This window comes from Heliangelus exortis, chromosome Z, assembly GCF_036169615.1.
Source record: "Heliangelus exortis chromosome Z, bHelExo1.hap1, whole genome shotgun sequence".
Taxonomy (NCBI): Eukaryota; Metazoa; Chordata; class Aves; order Apodiformes; family Trochilidae; genus Heliangelus; species Heliangelus exortis.
Window position 1 is genome coordinate 56,594,970 of NC_092454.1, and position 23,705 is coordinate 56,618,674.

At 40.7% G+C, this 23,705-nt stretch overlaps 1 protein-coding gene across 8 annotated transcripts in view; it reads right to left on the reverse strand.

Moving 5' to 3' along the window:
• The window catches only part of SNCAIP (synuclein alpha interacting protein), an 87,824-nt gene extending 65,922 nt beyond the window's left edge, over nucleotides 1-21,902 (reverse strand). For 4 of the 8 annotated variants that reach the window (XM_071730459.1, XM_071730452.1, XM_071730457.1 and 1 more), the window contains exon 1: nucleotides 21,617-21,902. The gene's annotated coding sequence lies outside the window, so the exon portion shown is untranslated. Of the gene's footprint in view, nucleotides 1-2,021; nucleotides 2,119-21,136; nucleotides 21,237-21,616 lie in introns of those variants that run through there. The other 4 variants (XM_071730460.1, XM_071730453.1, XM_071730455.1 and 1 more) reach the window with 3 other exon arrangements.
• Between the last annotated feature and the right edge of the window lie 1,803 nt (nucleotides 21,903-23,705).

Sequence of the window (23,705 nt, forward strand, 5' to 3'; positions counted from 1 at the left end):
TGAACCAGGGATGCCTCATTGTCTTCCATGCTCTGGAACAACACTGACTTGTATAATATATGCAAGTTTAAATTATGAGTTTAAAAGAAAGCACAGATAAGGAAAGGAGGTAGTTTACTGTATTTGTAAAAAAAGTGGATTTAAAACTCCACTCTGGTTTAACAGTATTTTATTCTCAATTACATTTACTCTGTATTGGTAGGAATAGCTGCAGAAATGCAGGAGAAAGAAATTAAAAATCACACCTTTAATGAATATGCAGAAATTTATAACCTATGCCCTACATATTGAAATATCAGAGGTGGTAACATTAATTTTTAAACCAGTGAGTTTTCCTTTGCCACATACAAAAACTGCAATAGTATTTTTAACTTTTTGGATGTCAGTTGGCCACAATGACTTGCTACTTACAGTTGCAAAGCAGACCACAGATGTCCTACAGCTAAAGTTTAAATCTATCTCTTGGGTTTAACTCCCACTATAAATTACTAAAACAAACAGAAAAACTTTTCATTTGCACTTCTGTTACTTTCCATCCAGGACTGTACTCTCCAGACAACTATTCAGACTCCCCTCTTCCATTACATGTGAATTTCTGAAAGCCCAACCTTTTAAGTGCTCTGCCTAAAAGACTTCAGCTACTTCTGTGGGTGTCACTGTTAATTAAGGACACATGGAAAGGAAATGAAGGAGCCAAAAAGCAGCCTTGTAGTCTGGAAAAACACCAGAATACACGGACATGGGTGACAAAAGTAGAAAAAAAATCGGAGCTGGATAAAAGTATATGTTTGAAGCTGAGAGAAACAGTCTAGTGCCTCTTCCTCAAGCATATGAAGATGGTGAATCACATTTCAGCTTCAAATCCAAAATTGTGGCAACTACCTCTCAATTTCAAAAGGTGAGGGAAAACCAAAAATATTAACAAGGATAAGCCTATCAAAACTCTTAAGACGACATTTTAAATTTTTTTCCATATTCTACTCCAAATTCACTAAACAAGAAGTCTTTCATAAAGATATCAAACCACGTAGTGAACTAGACAAAAAGAACTAGGAAGCTTAATAGCTAAAGATGATCAGGGGCCTGGTGATAAAACAGAATGGGCCAACACAGATAAGCTCAAATCTGCTGATATGCAAGTGTAAATTTTTCACTCAATAGCTTAATTTTTGCTCCACATCAACTATATTTCTGTTAAAAGTAACAAGAAAACATTCCAAAACCAGATGTTCTGATCTCTGGTAATTATTAAATAATATCCAATTCTGATTCCTAGATGCTAGCTTTCACACATGAAAAAGCCAGCAGTGTTCCCTTGGTGCTAGGAAAGCCAATGAAATCTTAGGTTGCCTAAAGAAGAGGGTGGCCAGCAGGTTGAGGGAGGTCATTCTCCCCCTCTCCTCTGCCCTGGTGAAGCCACAGCTGGAATAGTGCATCCAGTTCTGGGGTCCCCAGTTCAAGAGAAACAGGGAACTACTGGAGAGAGCCCAGCAGAGAAACAATGATCTCTCTCCTGAGGCAAGGCTGAGAGAGCTGGGACTCTTCAGGCTGGAGAAGGCTGAGGGGAGAGACCTTGTTAATGTCTACAAGTATCTAAGGGGTGGGTGAAAGGAAGATGGAAGCAGGCTCCTCTCAGTAGTTCCCAGTGACAGGACAGGGAGCAGCAGGCACAAGCTGGAACTCAGGAAGTTCCATTTAAACATAAGAAAAATGGTTTTTTACTATCAGGGTGACAAGGCATGGGAACAGGCTGCCCAGCAGATTGTGGAGTCGTCTTCTCTGGAGATATTCAAAACTCACCTGGATGCCATCCTGTTTAATGTACTCTGGGTACATTGTTTAGTGGGAGACTTGGACAAGATGATCTCTAGAAGTCCCTTCCAATTCTGATAATTCTGTGATTCTGTGAAACTCTGTGACATTATAACTTAGGACGATCTCTGGAAGGGACTGTAATTTAAAATACAGAAATTGTCTGCCTGAGCTGCTTATCATAAAAAAGAGCTGGACAGAGGTCTTACCACTGAGTTATCATCTTTATTTCCAGTCCCCCCACCTCCACTGAGATAGACTCTTCTGCACTCTTGAAATCTTCTCCAGCAATAACTGTTGAGCCCATCAGGAACAGCTGTTGCACTTAGTACAATCTGTTGACAGGGATTATTGAAAGAATCTATAGACAAATACCACAAATACCACCTCTGTTTTTTCACTAAAAATTTTAACAATCAACATTTCCACTGGTAGTTCTATGAGAGCATAAATGAATAAAATTAGAAACTGGGATTACATCTATTTGCTGAGGGAAAAAAAAACCAAAACTGAGAACATTTGGCAGACAGCAGCTTAGCTTCACAAGCAAATATTTAGTTATCCACAACTGATCCGTAAGCAGAAACATGGATTGGCTAGATATGGTTTAAAATCTGCACAAGTAATTTAGCATCTATGTTATAATGTTTAGTTTTAAGTAAACAATATTGTCATAGGAAAGCTTGTGCTTGTGGGTAGTAGCCCTATAATTTGTAGTTTTATTAACGTAATTTTCTGCGTCTATAAAGCACACCATCAGCCTTGGCATGTGACCAAGGTACAAGTGTAGTCACTTTATTGGGAATGAAAGCAATTGGCTAAGCAGTGTTGTAAGACTGTTATTCTATTTTTCCAACAAAGGAATAATTCTTTTACTGCCTGCTTTTCCGATACACATATACAGGAAACAAGCAACAACATTCCAGGTAGGATCTGTCCCAGTTCCAAGAAGAGAAGGCAGCTTTAATACTGTTCAGAACATACCATTATTGATTGCAACTGCTTAAGAAAGTATTCATTTTAAACCAGCTCCATTCTTTTTTCTTATAGTTGTTGCAAGGTAAAGAGGCACTACATCTGGAAACTAGGGAGGAACTAGGATTTCCTGGTTCATATATTCTACTACATGGAAGAAAGTGTTGCCAATCCCAAAATTTGCACTGTGGAATACTGTCAAAACTGGGATCTTTGCATGGTCCAGGATGTCCATATGGTGTTTCCATTATACAGATGATTCACTGATCTTTATCATAGCTGTATAGTCTGAAAGGGAACTGACTGCAATGTCAGTTCAGCACTTAGCTGCTGCAGATGAATACAACCTTAGGTTGCTCACTATCCAGCAAATCTATCTTTTAAGAACTATATTCTTACTACTCTGAAGTCAGTTGCAACTCTGAAGAATGCTCTTAGGAGATGAGAGACGATGTCATACAATTCCAGAAGAACCTGGGCTGGTCAACAAAAAGAGTATATCCATTGTCTTCAGTTTTCAGAGTTGCCTGCTAACTGGTGATTCAGTATGACGTAAAATACAAACATCCCTTATGCCAGCACCACCAGTTCCTTTTTGTAAATGGTTACAGTATCATAGTAAAACCTTATGTGAACTTCAGTACAGATAATGCACTCAATAGGCACTTATTCAGACATACAAACTTTGCAACTTTGCTGTCTTAGAAACAACATTATGATTAGAGAAAGCAAAATTTGAGGGGCAAGTGAATTCTGAATCTGACTGGAATCCTGGGTTCTACATCAATTTGCAGAAATTCATACAGAGCCTTAGGAAGTGCTGGAGAGTCACACAAAGAAATTTGTAAGTGGTTTATTGGAGAGTTTCAAAAAGAGATTCTCCCCTGCAAGATGGCTCAGCTTTCCATCTGCCTGTGAGTTAATTAAGGCTTGTTCAGATTCTCTAAAAAAGTAGCCGAACATTTTAAGCAGTTATTTTATGCTAAGGAAATTAAATCTAAGTCAGATCTAAGTAAGATCTTTCAGAATCTGCTGCCAGTCTCACTAGGACAGATAATACACTTCTGTATATTTGTGTATGCAAGAAGAATGCATATAGCAAGGAATTCTACAGAATATCATGATCTATCTAATATATTGCAGAACCTAAAATTCAGATTTACATTGAACATCCAGATGGGATTTGCTGCTAATGTAACCGAGACTGACCTACCCACCTGAAAACTAGAGCTGCCAGATCAGCCAATCTTCAAAACTTAATTCAGGGGAAGATAGTTTAGCACCCAGAAGCCATGTGCACTATCCATTTCAGAGATCCAAAAAGCTCCTTTTGAGTCTAGGAAAGACCAAGCACTGATTACCCTCCAGCTTTCACCAGTGAATGATGTAACAACCCTGGCATCATCTGTGCTGGCTCCACATTACCCTCAGTCAGCACAGGACACCTTAGACTGCTCCACAGGGCGTGAGTGAGGGATGTAATAAAAAGATTACTATCTCTTTCTTACTGAACAGAAAAATGAGTCTTCAAAGCAAGAATTATACTGACTCTGTTCACTCTGCAGAATTACAGAGATGTATGTACACCACTGGTGATTTTTTCATTTTCTCAACAGTATGGAAGCAATTTTCCCCAAAGCAGGTTATTTATTATAATGCCATTCAGGAGGCCCATTTGCAATTGGCCAACTGTAATTGGCAAATATTTTAAAAATATTTTGGAAGTGCTGCAATTTTCCAAGTGCTGTAATTTTCATTTACAGGAAAAGTATTTTTGTGTCTGTGGGTCCTGGGGAAACTTGCATTTTTCATATTGCAGTTGGACACCTAAAATACACTCGGGTAAAATTATATTACAGTGTACTTGTAGTTAAGACATCATTTTTACTTCCTCCCCCATCACAGCAATTAATCTTAAGGTGTTTTTAAAACAAAAAACAGAAAAGCAAAACAAAAAAAAGGAAAAGAAAGGAAAAGAATGCTTTTCTTAATTTGGATTCCAAACTGTTTCAAATGCCAAAATTACGGTAAGGGACTGATACTACAGTATTTTTTAATGGAAGTTCTACTAAGATTGAATTTATGATTAATCACACTGCACTATCCCTATAATCAAAACAGCATCTGAAACTGCATGATCTCAGCCATATGTGAAAAAAAAGTTCTGTTAAGAAGGTCTATAAAAGTACTTTTTCCTTTGATTATTGAAATGGTGAAAAAAAAATGCAGGATATAACATCAATGAATTGACCAGAGCAAAACAAAACCAACTGAACCAACAAGAAAAAAAAATACATATCCTATAAAGTTATAAGTGAGATCAGATTAGACCAGAAGCACAATCTGGAACAACCAGTAATATAACAGAACATGCCCAACAGTTGGAAATCTGCCATTGATATATTTCGCAGTCTGTTTTAAATTGTGCCACTGGTAACTAGTTCATTGTACCTCCTTTGCACTTGAAAAATATTTTCTTAGGCAGAGTTACCCAAAGAAGTCTTCAAATACATTTATTTTGAGTATAGGTAATTTAACACTAACACCAAACCTGGGTTAAAATAATACATTCAAAGACAGATCAGGAGATTGTGTATGACATAAATTTCCATGGAAAATTATGACTGAGCAGAAACATTAGGAATAGACAATTAATCCTCAGTTATTTTAGAAATATGAAATCTGAACATGAAAGCTTGCTTAACACAGTAAGATTAAAAGATACCACTCTCTTTTCTCTACTTCCTGAAAGATTTTAGGAAAAAAAAGCTGCTTTTATTCCTAAGTGTGACTCCTTGGAGAAAATGCATATGCAATATTTGCAATTACTAGGAAATGCCCGCTGCAAATTGAATTTATGACTTTACAAGTGAAAATACAGCAGCTGAACTAACAAAATCAGATTGAGTGTTGAATATTTTTTTATAACTACCTCATATCAGTAAAATCTTTGGCAAAAATAAATTTTATTTCATGTTAGCTATCTCTTCTACTTTAAATACCAATGGCAATGCAGGAAGTTCATAAATGTGACCCCTCGGGAGGTTTACATGCATCACTGAGAACTGTAAAATGAATGGTTACACATCTGCAATCTGAACTTTGAGATGAATACAAGCAAATTGTGAAGGTGAATTTTTCTAATCATTGCGCCCATTATTTTCCACTGACTCATGATTGCTGGCAGAAAGGAATAATATACTTCACTATAGTATAGAGATTCAGCAGTCACAAATATGGAGAGTATGTATGGGTATATATCCATCTCCTATGCACACATAAAACTAAAGCTATAGGTTATCATCTGTTTTTAATACTAAAACACCAAATAATTCATAATGCAGAACTGTAAAATATATAGAACACTGCATCAATCATGTACAAGTGCTGTTCAACATTTCTGTAAATCCTGCATTAAACTTAGATTGGAGACTGAACCAAAGTGGTTCAGTGGTCAGATCAAGTCATGGCTGCTTTGAACACTGAATGAAAGACATAAAATGCTGTGATATTTCATGTCAGGATTATTTGCAGCTCACTTCATTATTTCAGAAAATACTAGTAACTGAAATACAGTGCAGCCCTCATTAAAACTAGTGCTTACTCCTTTTCTTTAATTCAGGAGGCAATTGCTAAATGACATTTTGGGAGGTCAGTTGACCCAGCTCCTAAATTATTTGACACAGTCAGTACACTGCTCATGTAAGCAGAGAAAGAGCAGAGCCTTGTGCAGCTATTCAGTAATATTGTCTAATGGAAAGGAATTAAATATTTTAATACTAATAATGTCTTGCTCTGCATTTCCACATTCCCTACCAATCCTTGTAACATATGAAAAGCCACAAGTCAAGACAACATGGAAAACAGAAAAAAGAAAAGTCAACCATTATGACATCTTAATGGCGGCTAAGAATACAGTACCTGTGTGAACTGAAACTACTCCATAGCAATATAAAACTTTACCAAGTAAAGAAACACCACATGAGAAGAAGTGTGTGAGTGTACACACTGCCTTTGTACTTACTTGAGCAAGACATCAGAGACATGTATTTTTAAGAGGATTAAACATAACATTCAGGATAGTAACAGTTACATATAATTCCAAATCAACTTCAGAAGGAAGTGATACCAGTATGCATGGTATTTTGCTTTAAAACCAGTTTACTCCACATACAATTTGAAAAGTACTGTGCCATAAAAGTGTTCACAACTTCTAAAGCCATTTGGCAAAGGTAATGAATATTCAACATCTGCAGGGTTCTTTCAAGTTCATGAACTACGGAAATAAAAAAGATGCCTTCTTTTGGTAGCCTAGTTCTTGTGTAAAAATCCAAAAAAAATACACTCTAGTAACGGCATCCACAAGGAACCAGATACTTGGCCTCAAAGTAAGGCAGAGCAGCAAAGGGCTCACAGCAACTACCACTGCTAATGTAAGCTCCAGCACTTATGTTAGGATGAAATCAAGCATAGCAGAGCTCAGCCTTTCCAAACCATGCACTGGTTTGGGGGGAGGTGGGGAATTCTGTGTTAAGGTCTTCAAAAAAGCAGATGCGATTCATTACATTCTCATTTAAAATCGGAAACTGACTTCTCTCCTTTTTCACCATTTCAACGGCAGCAGCACTGGGGCCTGTAACACTGGGGCAGTGATCCTTCATAAGTCTTTTCTCTCAGAATAATCAGTTCAATTAAATAAGAGTATCTGACATTGCAGTTTGTGACACAGTACTCATTTCCTGGCTTTGATTTGTTTCCTTAATACCATGCAACACCCTCATTGACCTTATCTTCTACAGTGGCACTGATCATAGAAAAATGTGGAATTAATTTGATCAGTATACCATCCCCATAAATCTTCCTAAGCTGCTTTTTTCACTGGAGAACACATTTCATTTATAACTGTTGTTTCAATAAAGCAAGTAATCTGAGATATCTTTGCTCAATATATTGCAAATCCTGAAAGCATCTGTTAGGTCATGCTGGGTTTTGCTTTGTTTTATTTTTTAATTATTATTATAGTTAGGGTGGAAAAAAGGCATTTTTCAAAAACTTTCCTGCATCTTTTTTGTTCTCATTTACATTCCTCAACCCAAAGTCAATAATCATCTATTAGAATTTCAACACCTTGTAGTCCAACAGTTGCCTGTTCGATTACTTTTAGAAATGTCCTGGGAAAGAACTAATGCCAAAGGCTACTCTCTTAAGTTTCTAACATTAAAATGTTACATTTTAAGTAAGAAATTTAGAACTTGCCTCATTTACATTTGCCTGCCAAAATACATATCCGGCACTTAGTCCCATGATAATTTTTTGCTTCAAGTGAGTTTTAATTATAAATTCAAGGGAAAACTCCTATTTAAATAAAATTCTCTGCCAGGGTCACAATGTGTCAAGTGTAGCCACCATTTGTGAAGCCTATGCTCTACCCTGTTTAATGGGAAAGACCTGTTTTCTCCACAAAATTGTGAAACCAACATCCCATTCTATCCTACACCTGGACCTTTTTTTTTTTTTTTTTTAAATCTTATTTTAACATTCAGACAATCAGATCTACTTTCCTATCCTTTGCACACTGAAATTCACCAGGGCATTCAAAGGTGAAACTCTAACTGTAATTCTCCAAATTTCACAGCAAAACTTCCCATTGATACAAGAAGCTTTTTGCACTGTCAGGCTCTGGGGCACCAGTGGATAACCAACGTTGCACTTCCATTTGGTGAATCAGCCTTAGGCAGTGCACACCACTCAGGGCACATTTCTGCACATTGTGGCCACAGGCCACAAATCCAGACCCTGAACTCAAGAACTCACAAAACCTTCACTCAAATGAGCCCCTTTCATTTTACATGAATTACACAAATCAGACTGTATGCATATATTACAGATATTTACTTTTAAAGCAAACAAATACTATTTTAATATGTAACAATTTTACTGCAAATATTAAATTTTATCATAATCAACAATGAAACTTGAACATTAACATATATGCAAATATATTTTTATAAAAATAAAATGAAGAAAGCATGAAAACTAGAAAATCTTCATGCCTTATTCTCTGGACATAACTTACGGTGGTGTTTGCAAAAATTCTTACAATTTAAACAATGTAAATTATTGTATATTTGAGCACTGTCAACAAAGAACTATTCATTTCAGTTAAATTTTGGTGGAAACTGGGAAATTCAGTGAAGAACAGCTAAATTATTCTAGAGAGACATCCATGCTCCTGATACCAGAATGCGGTCTTCTGAAACTGTCATTATATTTTTCATTTGAGAAATCAGTGACGGCAACTGCACTTTGGTAGCTACACAAAGCTATTCTATGCAGAGTACTACTATCCCATACTACTTGTTTTAAATAATAAGGGCAGCAGATGTAACTCAGTATTCACACTCTGTTGAGCTTTTAAGCTAGTGCTCTGATAAAATGTGGGATGAAATGATGACAGAAGTGCCAGCCATAGAGGTAGTAATATTTTAAGCTGTAATTTTATACTGTCTTCCTCCAGAGGTTCCACAGACCCTTCACAAAAATTGAATTAAATTTAACTCAATAGATCTAAAAATAAATGTTAGAGAATTTATGCAGGGCAACTTTCATTTGCTTATACTGAATGATACAGAGTCTAACAGACAAGATCTCACTTTAATGTTTTATAAAAGAATAATTACCTCATGCCAAGCACAACCAAAACTACTCAGAAACATAAGGTGGCTATTTCCACTCCTCATTGTCACTTATCCAGCAACTAGGTTTAGACTGTCTAAGCCCTATAGTGAATGGAAGATCACTTTTATGTCTAGATCATATAATTTATATTGTTTTTCCAAGGATGCTCATCAGTATTGTGCTTCTGAAACACTCAGTAATTAATTTGCAAAATTAATTATAAGATAAGAAAGCACTATTAACCCCATCCAGAGACTGGATTCAGAGAAAGGGACTTATGAGAACCCACAGGATAACACAGCAGAAGGGCCAGGATCAGAAACAGTGTATGGGAGTACTTGTATACCTGTCCTACCCCTCCAGACCATATTGATCATTGCCAATAGTGGGACACAGTTCTCACTGAGATGATTTCTTCTAAATATCAGGTGCCAAAAGGCTCAATGTAGACAACAAATGTGAAAACATACAGATTTTGTGGCTACCTGTTATATGACTTGGGTTTCATGCTTAGCACCAGCTTGAGCAGAGGGGTTGGATGAGATGATCTCTAGAGGTCACTTCTAACTCAAATAATCCTGTGATACAAAGCCACCATCACAGAAGCAGAGACACAGGCTAGTCAGTGTTTCCTTGACCATATTGATTTTAATGACGTCTCTTTTTTTTTTTTTTTTTGGAGTGTTTCACAGCTGAGGATGGAAAGGACCTCTGGAAATCACCTGACCTAAACTCCATTCTCAGCTCCATGCTCTTGTTACCGAGGTCTTTGTTCAGGTCTTCTGAGTATCTCTAAAAATGGAGACTCCACAACTTCTCTGGGCAACTGTTTTCAGTGCTTGGTCATCCTCACGTGAAAAAGTGTTTCCTGATGTCCAGAAGGCACCTCCTGCATTTCAGTTTGTGCCTGTTGCCCCTCTTCCTGTCCCTGAGCATCATCGTCATATATTGATAAGCTGTCCTAGTAAGTCTTCCTTTTCCAGGCTCAACAGACCCAGATCTCTCAGCCTTTTCTCATGTGAAATGCTCCAGTCTCTTACTAATTTTTGTAGGCTTTTGTTGGACTATCTCCAGCATGTCCATTTTTACTGGGGAGCCCATCACCAGACAGAGTACTCCAGACAAAGCCTCACCAGTGTTGAGTAGAGGGGAAAGATCATCTCCCTTGACCTGCTGAACATGTTCTGTCCAATGCAGCCCAGGATACCATTGACCATATCGCTGGCTCATGTTGAAACTGGTGTCCAGCAGGATAACCCAAGTCCTTTTCTGCCACGCTGATTTCCAACTGGCTGCCCCCCAGCACATATTGGTGCATGTGGTTGCTCCTCCCAGGTGCAGGGCTTTGCACTTCAGTGCTGTAACTTGAGGTTACTGTGAGCTCACGTCTCCAGCCTGTTGATTTATCCTTTGGTTGGCCCTCAGGGACAGTCTTCAATCCACCTCACTGCCTGCTCATCCAGCCCATATATAAACAGCTTTCCTGTGAAGATCTTGCCTAAGACAGTGTTAAAGTTCTCACTGAAGCCTGGGTAGACACCATCCAATGATTTCCCCTCATCTATCATACTGCACATCACATCACAGAAGTTTATCAAGTTGGTTAAGCATAACTTCCCCCCATCCCCTTGCTGACTTCTACTATTTACTTTCTTGTCCTTCACGTGAGATTGAGATGAGGCTTACTGGCCTGTAGTTCCCTGGCTCCTCCTTCTTGCCCTTCCTGAAGATGAGGGTGACAATCTGCTTTAAATCTTCTGATAGTTTTGACAGTCACCATAATTTATCAAAGATAGTGATGACAATGATACCTGTGAGCTCCCTCAGCACTCATGGGTGCATCCCATAAGGGCCCATGGATTTATATATGCCCAGACTGGTAAATGTTGAGGGTACCTCAGCAGCCCTGTTTCTGATCCCCTCCCACCAGTAGTATATTTTCCTTGCTCCACCTTTCCCTCCTCTGAAGCAAAGTCTTGCTAGTAAACACTGAGGCAAAGTACATACTCAGTATTTCTACCTCTTCCATGTTCTAGGTAACCATGTCCCCCGTAGTGTTTCATTACTCCATTACCTATGTGCCTCCCAGCTCCATTAGCAAGTAAGACAAGGATACCTCCTGAACATCCCTGACCATGCAACCTGCCAAAAAGGGGAAGAGCACGGACAGCACAAAGTGCCTCTCCTATTTATTAATTTAAAAGCACACAACTTCATAACTATCATAAATATTTTCATTATTCATGCAATTTCCAATTATGGCTTTTTTTTTTTTTCCAAAGAACCTCAACTAAAGGAAAACATCAAGTTCTCCACTTTCAGCACACAACAAACTATTTGTGTAGAGCACAGACCTGCAGGAGGGCAGCTCTAGCTTTACACAGGATCATTGAGAGGACTGAAGACAAAGTCTACCACAAAAGATACACTCAGCCTCAAGCACCTTCAAACTATGAAGGTGTCAGAGCTATTCAGGTACAGAATGAATCTTTTTCATAATGAAAAATAGTAGGCACGGTTAGAACTCCATATTACAAAAACATGTTGCTATTGACAATTCTGCTTCCGCAGTTCCCTGATATATTTTATTCTCATTTTATAGGTGGATAATGAAAAGATTTAGATAATTTATCCAAGATCACGTGGTACCACAACCAGGTTCTGCTGGTATATACTTGCATTCTTTTTCCTCAGAAAGGTGTCAAGTTTAAAGAACTGTTTAAGGAAAGATGAGGGAATATTTTATTTATTTCAGTTCAACCATTTATCAAGAAACAAAATATTTTCTTGGCAGATAAGTAAGCTGTAGCATTCCACCAGGCTGAAAAGATCAGCTTCCCCTTACTCCTTACAGCATGCCTCATGCCACTGAAACATATGTCACTGAAACAGCACCAAGCAAAATATCTATTTTGTATTCCTCTTTGCTTTCACTTTTATGTGAAATATTTTTGTGGGATTAAAAAATTTGCATGAATTAATCTTTTTATGTCCTAAATTTAACTTTCAAGACATGTCTTCTTCCTTGTCTTCCTTAAACAGCACAAAAATTGCTTCACAGATCTTTTCAGACTATATCTTCAGATGTAAACCAGTTTTGCTACTTTCTGCAGTTTTGTTTGTTAGTTTGGTTGGTTTTACTAGGGAAATTAAAGTCTATTTCTGAATAAAAAAATACTAAAATCCAACATACAAGTAGACTTACTGTTGTCCAACTTTACTTTTACAACATAGTACCTTAACTAGAAGCACACTTTATTGGCAACCCTTATTACATTTAAAAAAAAGATAAAATAACCCCCCAAAAAACCTTAAAACCAAACCAACCAACCAACCAAAAAAAGTAAAATAACCAAAACCATTCAACCAAACCAAATAAAAAACCAAACCAAACCAAGAAATACTTAGCAGTGAAGGGCTCTTCCTTGAAATATTAAAGAAAAAACATTTACTTTACTTCTCTTAAAAATACATTAAAATCCTCTTAATAAAGTTGGACTGGATTATATGATAACCACCTTCCTCTCACTGCTGATATTTTGAATATAATTTCACAATTTTTTTCTCACTATCATAGTCTAGATTCAATGCCTCCATAAAGAATATTTTAAAATGCTAGCTTTTTTGTCATCCTGGTCTCTCATCTGGATTTTAACACCTGCAAAAATGTGTGGCCTGGAATTGGAGGCTGTGTAAGGCTGAGCCTAACAATCAAACTTGGAATAGAGACTGTAAAATGAATTTTTGGCATGGAAAATTGCCAGAAGTCTTTCCTATGTTCCACCGCCCTTCCTATAATTCCTTGCAGAGGAGAATGAAATTGTGAAATTAAGAATTAAACTCAGTGGAAAAGAAAACCAGACTGCCTCAGTATAAATAATGAGGGACACATGCCCAGATGCAGAGCATCCACCAACAACATTGTAGTGAAGCAGTGGGCACGCACTCGTGAATTTATGCCAGCATAATTGTGTAGGAATATCCACAGTAGTGCTAATCTAGATAGCATGGCTTAAAATAGCAGCAAACATAGATGAAAGCAGACCTCAGCATGGCTTAACAATCTGTCCAGAAGACTCGGACATCCCTCTCTGAAGTCTAGGCTGGCATGTCGTCACATCACATACAGATCAAAGCTACTACAGATCTGTTTGCATGTCCTGCGATCACACTTCTTGACTGCAGCGTAGATGCATCCAGAAATAGTGCTACCATTTCATCTAAAAATTGCATTTGCAGAAAGTAAAGCCTGAGAACAAACAGTAGAGCATATGGGAGCTGATGGGGAACACATGCTGGAGAGAGTGTCCATTTTGCTAAGTTGTGTTAGCTGGGCTAATTCCTCCTACTACACAACCTGCTTCCCTTGTAGTCCTGGAGGACACCACAACACATGCTGGCCTCTCCTATAGGGATTTACAGAGTCAGGGCACATTAAGCTAATCCTTTAGGTACAATGGATTGACCCAACTTCACTGCTTAATGAAGAGACACTGTTACCCTCTACAGGCAGCTGGAGACAACCATGTCATGTGTAAATGCCACTCATTACACTTCATAAAGTACTAAAACCAAATGCTGAAGCCCCAACCTACCTACGGTCTCTAGGCCAGTTACTTCATAAGAACATCAGGATACCAATAATGCCTTCACCCACTGCTGCTGCTGCCAGGGGCAGAACTTACTGTGATGCAGAAATGGTGGTTTGCTGTATAGCTGCAACACCACATGCTCTGCTAACTACAAATTACAGACTACCACAGATACTACATGCTCTCAGGGATGGCTTATTACCATTTATTTGTCCAGCAACCGACCAAAGGGAGCTGTGAATGTTCTTAAGTGACTGTATGATGAACGATTCACTTCAGGGAGATTCTTGTGCATATTGCTAAATCACAACCAGAAGACAAGTTAAGATGGAATGCTTAGCTATCTTATGAGCAGAGTATATAGACATACAAGCTAGTGTTGACTTAGACAAATAAAGTTCTGGTAGAAACTGAATCACAGCAGCAGGGATAACCAATGGGCCAGGTTACCGTGGGCTAGTAAAATACAGAAAGTTCTGGGCACAGGGATGAAAACCTTCTGCTGCTGAAAACATTCTGCTGCCTGTCTCTGCATAAACTGAGTACATTCATGCTCTACCTAGCTGACTGAACCTGGGCATCTCAGCACTCAGTCCTGGGTAAACCACCAGTCTTCAGCAGTGCTGTTCCAGCCACTTTATCTCAGATCCAATTCATGAAGGGCTTTACTGGGAATTCCAGGGAACACCACAGTAAAGAGCAGAAATACAGTTGTCATTACACTGCTTGCTAGTATGCTTCATCTATGACCCTCAAAAAACGACTGTAAGGAAGTAGGGAAGAGCTGAATTGCCCTCTGTTCAGTCTTAGAGAACAACAGCTAAAGTTGCCTAACATGGTGTAAAAAATCTCCCATTAGGCTGACATTATCAATGCTCTCGAGTACAATACTGAGCAGCTGAGATAATTGCTATATTTCTGTCACATATACCAGTAGCAAGCTCATAATGCTGAACACTAAGTTATGATTTTATATTAATCTGTCAGATATTGGTGCTCCCAAAATTCTGTTCAAAAAAATGCTATATTGAACTATTTGCAAACAGAGGCTTCCTGAATCTAAACTTACGAGTTAATTTACCACAAAAAGCAATATCATTACCATTTATGAATTTTAGAACATGGTACACTAACACATACATTTATTAACACAGACATACTGAACTAAATTAAATAACTCCAATTACTGATTTTTGGAACTGCACCATGTACACCAGTCTATCACAACTTTAGTTCTCTTTTAACTTGCAACTAATTGCTTTGACAGCATTTTTTTTTTTTTGAGATGTGGCCTGTTCAATCATGAAAGCACGTAGAGCCATCATAATTAAACTCCAAAAGGTAGTTCTCCTTTTCCTATAAAAACCTAAAATATATGTATACAAATAACTAATTCAAAGATGTATACGGAGGAACATAAACAAATTCAGCCTATTGAAAATTAAGCTATCAAACTGCCTCAACAGGCTTGAGAAGTGGGCCCATGCAAATTTCAAGAAGTTCTACAAGTCCACTGCACATGCGTAAGGTCAGTCCCAAGCCCAGTTACAGACTGGGCACAGAATGGACCAAGAACAGCACCAAGGAGAAGGACATGGGAGTGCTGGTTGATGGGAAGCTCAACATCAGCTGGCAACGTGCACTTGTAGCCAAGAAAGCCAACCATATCCTGGGCTGCATCAAAAGAAGTGAGGCCAGAAAGTCAAGAGAGGTGGTTGCCACTTTATCCTGTTCTCATGAGAAGCCACCTGGAATACTGAATCCATTTCTGGGGTCCATAACAGTAAAGGACATGAAGTTGTTGAAGGGAGTCCAGAGGAGTGCCACAAAGATGATCAGAGCTGAAGCACCTCTGCTATGATCACAGGCTGAGAGAGTTAGGGTTGCTCAGCCTGGAGAATGCTCCGAGGAGACCTTATAGCAACATTTCAGTATCTGAATGGGGCCAACAGGAAAGCTGGGGAGAGACATTTATAAGGACAAGTAGCAACAGGACAAGGGCTAATGGGTTTAAACGGGAAGAGAGTAAATTTATGTCAGACATTAGGAAGAAATTCTTTCCTTTGAGGGTGGTGAGACCCCGGCACAGGTTGCTCAGAGAAACTGCAGCTGCCCTCTCTGGAAATGTTCCAGACCAGGCTGGATGGGGCTTAGAGCAACCCGGTCTAATCAGAGGTGTCCCTGCCCACAGCAAGGGTGTTGGAACTAGGTGATCATTAAGGTCCTTTCCAACCCAAACCATTCTATGATTTATTCTATGATATTCAAAAGGACATCGTAAAGCTGAATCATTTTTCTAACCTGTTGGTTGGACTACGGGTACACTGTCTCATTCATTCACATCTACTGCAAGAATGCCCATTAACTTAGACATGAACAACGTTAGTCAAGGGGCCTAGGGAAGTACGATCTTGCAGGCATGGATAGACCTCAAGATTACAGTATTTATTCAAAATTGTTTACATTTAGCCACCATAATTCCTTTACGGCTAATTTAAAATCTGGTTTAGGTTAATGAAAAGCAAGTAATTAATGATGTAAGCTTAACTCAATTTCTTGACAATTCCACTCTGCAATTTAAGATAAGTTTTTGCCTATGTCCTAGCAACAAGCACAAATACTGTATTTTTCCAGTGCTCAATAGATGAATATGCAAAATGAAAATATCCCAGTATTTAACATAATTAGGATACATATATTAAGACCCTTGCAATGTACAGGAGGATAAATTAATATACTTAGACGGAGCACAACACAAGTGTGGGTCAGGTAATGTGACATGCAGCTTCTTCACCCTTCTAGCAATCATCTGCTTCTGTGTGCATTATGTTTCCAAGTCTGATTTTGCTTTATTTTGTTTGTTTGCTTTTTGTTTTTAAATGCATCCTGGATACAGCATTTACAAATATTCAAATAAACCTCTCATCAGGCTGACAATTTCAATATTTAAAATCTTGAGCCAATTCAATTCTTGGGCTTTTCATAAATTAACTACTATGAGTCTACTGAAACTGACAGCATAGCTTACAAAAGCCAGAGTATTTACAGCTGTATTTAGTGAAAGAGAATATGAGACATGTACATGCATGCATAAACATGACAGCAGTTATATGTTGTTAGGCTGAACAGTTAAATGTATTTCCTATTTCTTAGGAAAAATGTCAGTCAGTGTATCCAGATCCTGCAAAAGAACCACGTGGATGAATAACCAGCAGTGCAGAATAGCTTCAAGTCTTAATCATGTGCATACCCTGGCCATGCACACGTGAGAAAGCTATGCAGCACATCCAATTTATACTCATACATATAAACAAGTTTTTTAAAATGGGGGGGGGGAAGGGAGGAAGGGATGTTGAAGGGAAGTGTTAAGTTCCTGATTAGAAATTCACGCTAAATGGTGAGTTCCAGGTTGATACAGTAACAACAAAACAGATGGGAGGAGAAGGGGGGGGGATTTATACAGGAGAGGTCATGTAACACACTGTATTGAGTTTAAAAGATAAGTGAGACAATGCCTTTTTCTGTGGTATAAACAAAGAAAAATAATAACAGTAGTTTGACTGCAAACAAGAACTGGGAAGGAAACGGAACTGAAAAGGAAATGCGTACATCAAACCTTAAAAACCTACTGTTACATTTTAATCAGAATAATACATCTTCAAGAGCCACTCAATAACTCTTTATAAAGTGCAAATCAACCACATTCATATTTAAAATAAGCTTTTGTAAATGCTTCTTAACACACCAGAAATATACCTAACGAAGAACTGCTCCATTAGCAGCTGAATTGTACTACTCTTTTTATTATCTTTAAGATCTTCAGATCTCTGAACCACTTATCACCTATTGCTGTCTTAGAGGACAAAATTACCTTTCCACCTTAGGCAGGTAAGCAACAGGTGATACTTCTATCATAATAATAAATTAATTAAATGTTTTCCCCCTCAGTTAAAAGCTCTCTTAAGACCTTAAGTTAATAAGGTATCTCATGCATATGTTTTATTTTCTTGTTTCCAGTGGTTCCACTGTGCATATAAATTCATTGTACAACCACATTTGCATTTAAAGATAAATTCCTTTGTGCTTACTATGCACCTGCTCCATGTATCTTCTCTGCCTCCTTTGAGAAACAGACGGATCTGCCAGAAGAGCAGAGACACAATGCTCCTCCAAGTCCTTTTGCCAGTTACCCAAGCATTATTTCCTTTAACTAAGCCTTGGTCCCATCCTGTGAACAGCTCAGACAACAAACTACTTGCTCTTCCAATATCCAGTGCTTCTCAAAATATTTTTCACCTTCACAAGAAGCAGAGACATTTCAACTGTAAAAACCACTGTCTTTTCTAAGCAATATACAATAAAGCAGTGGCAAAAAAGGTCCTTAAGAAGACTTTCACGTGAAAAATACAAACTTTATTTTACTTAGCATTAATTAATATGTGCATAAAAAATATTCTCCTTCTGGAATGTCACCTTCAACTGCAATAAAATAAATGTAAGTTTATTCTAATAAAACCAAAATAAAAGCAGCAGTTTTCCCATCTTTTCCCATCCTTGCTCCTGCCACCATGCTTGTGAGTCATGAGTTGCCACCAGAGCTTCACACAGGTAATCAGAGACAGACAGGGGATGAAAAAAGCTCTGCTGCCCATCCAATTTAGTCATCAGAGCTGTTTAAAAAATGGGTGAGGGGAGAGAACACCCTATAAAGGCTGCTGGAAATAGTCATCTTTGTGCTTGTGATGTGCAGCATCACCACTCCATGCACACATGACACCTCAACTATGAGTACCAGCATCCCTGCACTGTTGCCTAGGTGACTTTCTCATGCTGTTCATGATCACAAAGTGCCCCTCACTGGGCTGCCTCTGGCTCTGTGCTCCCCTTCTGTGCTGGCATCTCAACACAGCTTGGAGACAACACTAGTCCCATGTCTCCATTTCAGGGGACAGAAACTAGAGCAGCCACAGTAAGGCTGTCATGCTTTCCCCATCCTGGTTCTAATCAGACAAGTGTCCAAGCAGAACAGAGCTGCTTCAAGTGAAAAGACAACCCACAACCCCAGGGGCCTGGGATGTCCTGGAAGAGGACTGTGTGAGAATGAGAACTGTACCAACGCTGGTGGTATCCCACCACAGTCATGTGTGGCAAGAAGTGTTCTTACACCTATTTAGTTAGCATAGGGACATGTTCTGCCTCCAAGAAACACTGGATTATTGGAAGGCAGAGGGGCAGTAAGAGGCACTTCCTAGTACCTTGGAACTCTGATGATGCTTTGTCAAAAAAATGGTTGCAAAAAATATATATGTATATATACTTGGGATTATGGTTTTGCAAACATGAACATAAATTATAAGTGACCTATCACTTACTCACAGTATATAGAGAAGGGATTGCATCTCCAAAAGGTACCATTAAGTCACTTTGTCCAATCTTTTAAAGGCAGCTCTGTAAACTCAAAAGCTGGTGCCAAAAACAATCCTGTCATAAGTACTTACCACACTGCTGTCATTAGAGAGAAAACATTTAGAGGAGGAGCAGTTTCTATCTAACATAATTTACTGTCTTCTATAAAGCTTTCTTAGCTGAAAGACTGCCCGTTTCCTTATGCCAAAATGCTATTTGAAGTATTTTGAGTAGCTCACAGAGGACTACTCTCTCAAACAAGGCTGGATCCCTCAGAGGCTCCTTGAGTTAGGATATAACTCTTCACTGACCTCTTCCTCTGACATAATTCTATTTTACCCACTTTTTCAATAAACAACAAGCCACATTTGCTTTCCATAGTAGATGGAGTCAATAATACAGACAAAAATTGGAAAGACTTAAACACAAATCACTTAAACTTCTGGTTTATGGTACCGTTAGTGACTGCGTGAAGTGAAAGTCTTTGATACATGAAAACATGCAGAAATGAAACATATCACACTTTACAAAGGGAACATTTCTACACCAGGTATGGGCACTATGCCTCTCTGGGGGTATACCTAAAAGAAAAGTTGTTAATACAGCACTACACTACTACTTTGAGGCAAGTTTCTTCTTGACAGCTGGACAGGTCAAATTCTAGTTATTTTATTTACATGAAAATAATTTCTCAGTGTTTAAACTCCCTCTGGAGCGACCCCTCAAGCCTGCACTCAAGACCAGGTTTCCAGCTTATGCGCAAAATCCTCAAAATACGGCTTCAGTATGGCACAAAGCATACTTGAAAGCTTAGAATTACAAAGAGAGAAGTGGCTTACCATGTTAGCTGGGCAGCCCATGAAATAGTTGCAGAGGCTTTTAGGATGAAGAAACTCGTATTTACGGGTGGTGGTAAAGCAAAAGGTCATATTATTTATGGCTCATTGGAGTACATGCAGTACATATACCTACTAAATGCAGTAAGGGCAAGATACTACGAAAGTCTGCTACAGCCTGCTGCGCACATCATTCAACATAATCCCTGGCTGCAGGATCAGAGATGTCTGCACAATATATAAAGTAATCTTTCTTTTCCTATGCTATGATTGTATCCTTTTCTTCAGCTATTCAAATATTACAAAATGGTCCAACCAGCGAGTCATTTGCTTCAGAAAATTTATTAAAACTTTTTTAGTTACCTTTTGCCATTGGATCGCTGAGGTGTACAATGCAGCCATGCTTCCAAGATTCTCTATGTAACTATTGTCACAAGCAGTTTTTTGGTGGGTTTTTGGGTGACAGGGCTTTTGGAGAAGGAGTTGTGACTGATTAGTATCTCTCTAAGAGCTGTGGCTCTAAGCCAACCATTGAAAGTACCACGAGGTGATAACACTGACAATGAAGACTGAGACTACTTAGGAGCTGGTTTGTATCCAGTACAATTAGGACCAGATCTCTAAGCTTCTCTACGTATAAATGGCTTCTGTTTGCATAAAAGCACTCATTGATATGGGTATAAGGAAGGTTTGATCCCTGGTGCTGCAAAAACACGATCTTGAACTGACCCAAGTATAAGACAAGGTGCAGTTTTTCTAGCAGACAACTTTGCATTTGCTCCCCACGGTTACAAACACGTATCTCGTACTTGGTTTTTCTTCCAGATGTCGGCATACCTCGGTGGGACAGGAAGGTGCAGAAGGCGCCCGGGTCACCCGGCTCGGAGCAGAGCAGGAGGATTTGCGTCCGCTTAGGGTGTCAGCGAGTCCCCCTGCGCTACAAAGGGTTTTGCAGCGGTACACCCCAGAGCTGACACCACGTATATGCTCAGCCCCCATAAAATCCCCCGCGTTCAGTCCTGATTTCATGAGGAAAGCACTTCCCCGAGGCGGGCTGGCGGGGACCGGGACTCCCCCCCGCCCCGCTCCCGCCCCCTGGCTGCCTCTCCCGCCGCCCGAGCACCCCCGCACCCCCCGTGGGCGGCCCGGCGGAGGGAAGCCCGTAGCGGCTCCCGGCGTCTCCAGCGCCACCCGCACCCCCCGTATCCCCCGCGGGGAACCCCGGGCCCGGCTCCGCGCCCCCCTCCCGCCGCCTCGGGGGACAGCATTGTCGGCGGCAACAAAGCCTTCCGCCCGCTCCGCTCCCCTACGCCTCACCTCACCCCTTCACTCCGCTCGGCCGCGGCCGTTTCACGGCAAGCCGCGGGGTGATGGAGACGGGGAAAGGACCCAGGTGCCGCCTCTCGGCTGCCGCCCCTCGCCACTCCCGGCCGGTGCAGGCAGCGCTCCGGCAGCGGCCCGGCTCCCACTGCCCCGCCCTCCGCCCCTGCCCTTCCACCGGCCGGGAGGCGGGAGGGGGCGGCCCCGGCGCACGCTCGTCTCTCCCCGGCCGCCCGGCGGCGCGCTCCCGGAAGGGGGGGCGGCATGCGCGCACCCCCTCTGCGTCACAATGCCGCCGCGCCCGTGCCGCGCTCCCGGGGCGCGGGGGGTGCTGCCACGTGACCGGCGGCGTGGGCTAGGGGTGGCGGCGGGCGGTACCGGCGGCGAGGCGAGAGGCCCCTCGGAGGCGTTAGGGGTGGTGGGGCGGGTTGGCCCGGCCGGGGAGCCTCGCCGCGGAGTCAGCGCTGCCCCGCCGGGAGGGCCGGGGTGAGCGCCCACCCCGCCGCACCCCGTGGGTGACCCCCGGGCAGCTCCCCCCCGCGGGTTTTCCGTGTGTGTGAAGCGGTGCCCGCGGAGGCTGAGGGTGCTGCTGCTCCGTCGTGTCGGATGCTGTGCGCGTGGCACAGTGCTGCACTAAAAATACCTGAGAACAGCGGGAATAGCGAGTTAAATCCGCTCGCATCTGTTTAAAATAAAATCTCGGTGGCTTTGGGCGTGTGCGTTTGGGGTTTTTTGTTTATTTGTTTGTTTTTGGTCTGCTACACAACCTGGAAAGCGTCTCTGCCTGCTTCTGGTTCAGGCGGGTGGAGCTGGTGGCAGCCTCGGGACACCTCCCGGTGGCGGGGGTGTCCGCTGCCCCGGGGGGGAAAGCCCGGGTTCTCTCCTGCGGTGCCGCGGGACAGCAGAGCTGCGAGGGTGCCCTTGCACCCGCCTCGGGGCGCACGGTCAGCCTGCCGGAAAGCCTCTCCTCACACCCTAACGTCGCCCGAAGTAACACCGTGGCACTCGGGCATCCGGTGGCAGCGGGAGAACAGAAAAGCGAACCTTTGGCTGCTTTTCTTCACTGTGATTTAGTCTCTCCTGTGTGCTGTGGTTTCACAGAATTAACAGCGATTTTTTTTTTTTTCTCACTTTGCTGTTCGTGGGCGCGATTTCCAAGTTGTCTTTTAAATGTATCCCTTTATCTACCTATCCATCTCTTCCTGACTTTGTGCGCTTTCACATTTCAAACATAGAACTTCTTAGATTTCTTTTTCTTTGTTAGGCAAACAAAGACCAGAAGATGCATGTAGGAAATTAAAGTGAATTTATGCTAGTTTGGCATTTTGGAAAACTTGCCCGCAGAACACACAGAGCACACTCAGCAGTACCGCAAGTGTGCCCACATCAGTCAGCACGTAGCGCTGTTCTGGACGAGTTACTCTGGAAACGGGGAAAACAGTCTCCGGCTCAGTGGGTCTCAGTGCTTCCTATAGGGATTTCTAGTGAAAGTGTGGATACTGCACGTACAAAAATAACTCGTTCTGCTTATTTCTGAGACACAGTAATCAGACAGTAACTATCTTGGAAAGCCTTTCATCTGAACGCAATGACTTGGAGATGAAAGGAAATCTAACCCTCAGCGCTATGTTCCTTGAGCTATTTGGGCGCTGCAGCGTCACGCATTTTTAAGTATTTTGCAGCTCGTTTGACATACTTGCCTAGAAGTTGAAAGATACTACATATCTTTCTCCTTAAATCGCACTTTTAAAATCTGAACAAAACAACCTTGAATATGAATTACACTGGATTTTGTTCTCCCTGTGCAAGGCCAGCTGTGAGGAGCAATACTATCTTAACCACCTTAAAAATGTTTGTGCTGATTGAGAGGTGGTGGGGACATGTTTACTTTGGAAATGTCTTTGGCTTTTATGTCATTTGCTTTTATGAAAGGGCATCTTTGGATACTGCACATTTCACACTTGTACATATATAGAGTTTAAGTAACCGTTTGGGGTATTTGCAATGCATTTGATTAGGTGGTTTTATACAGGAATGTTGGTCAGCTGTGTGTGATTAAATGGTTGGAAAGGAATGCAGGTCAGCT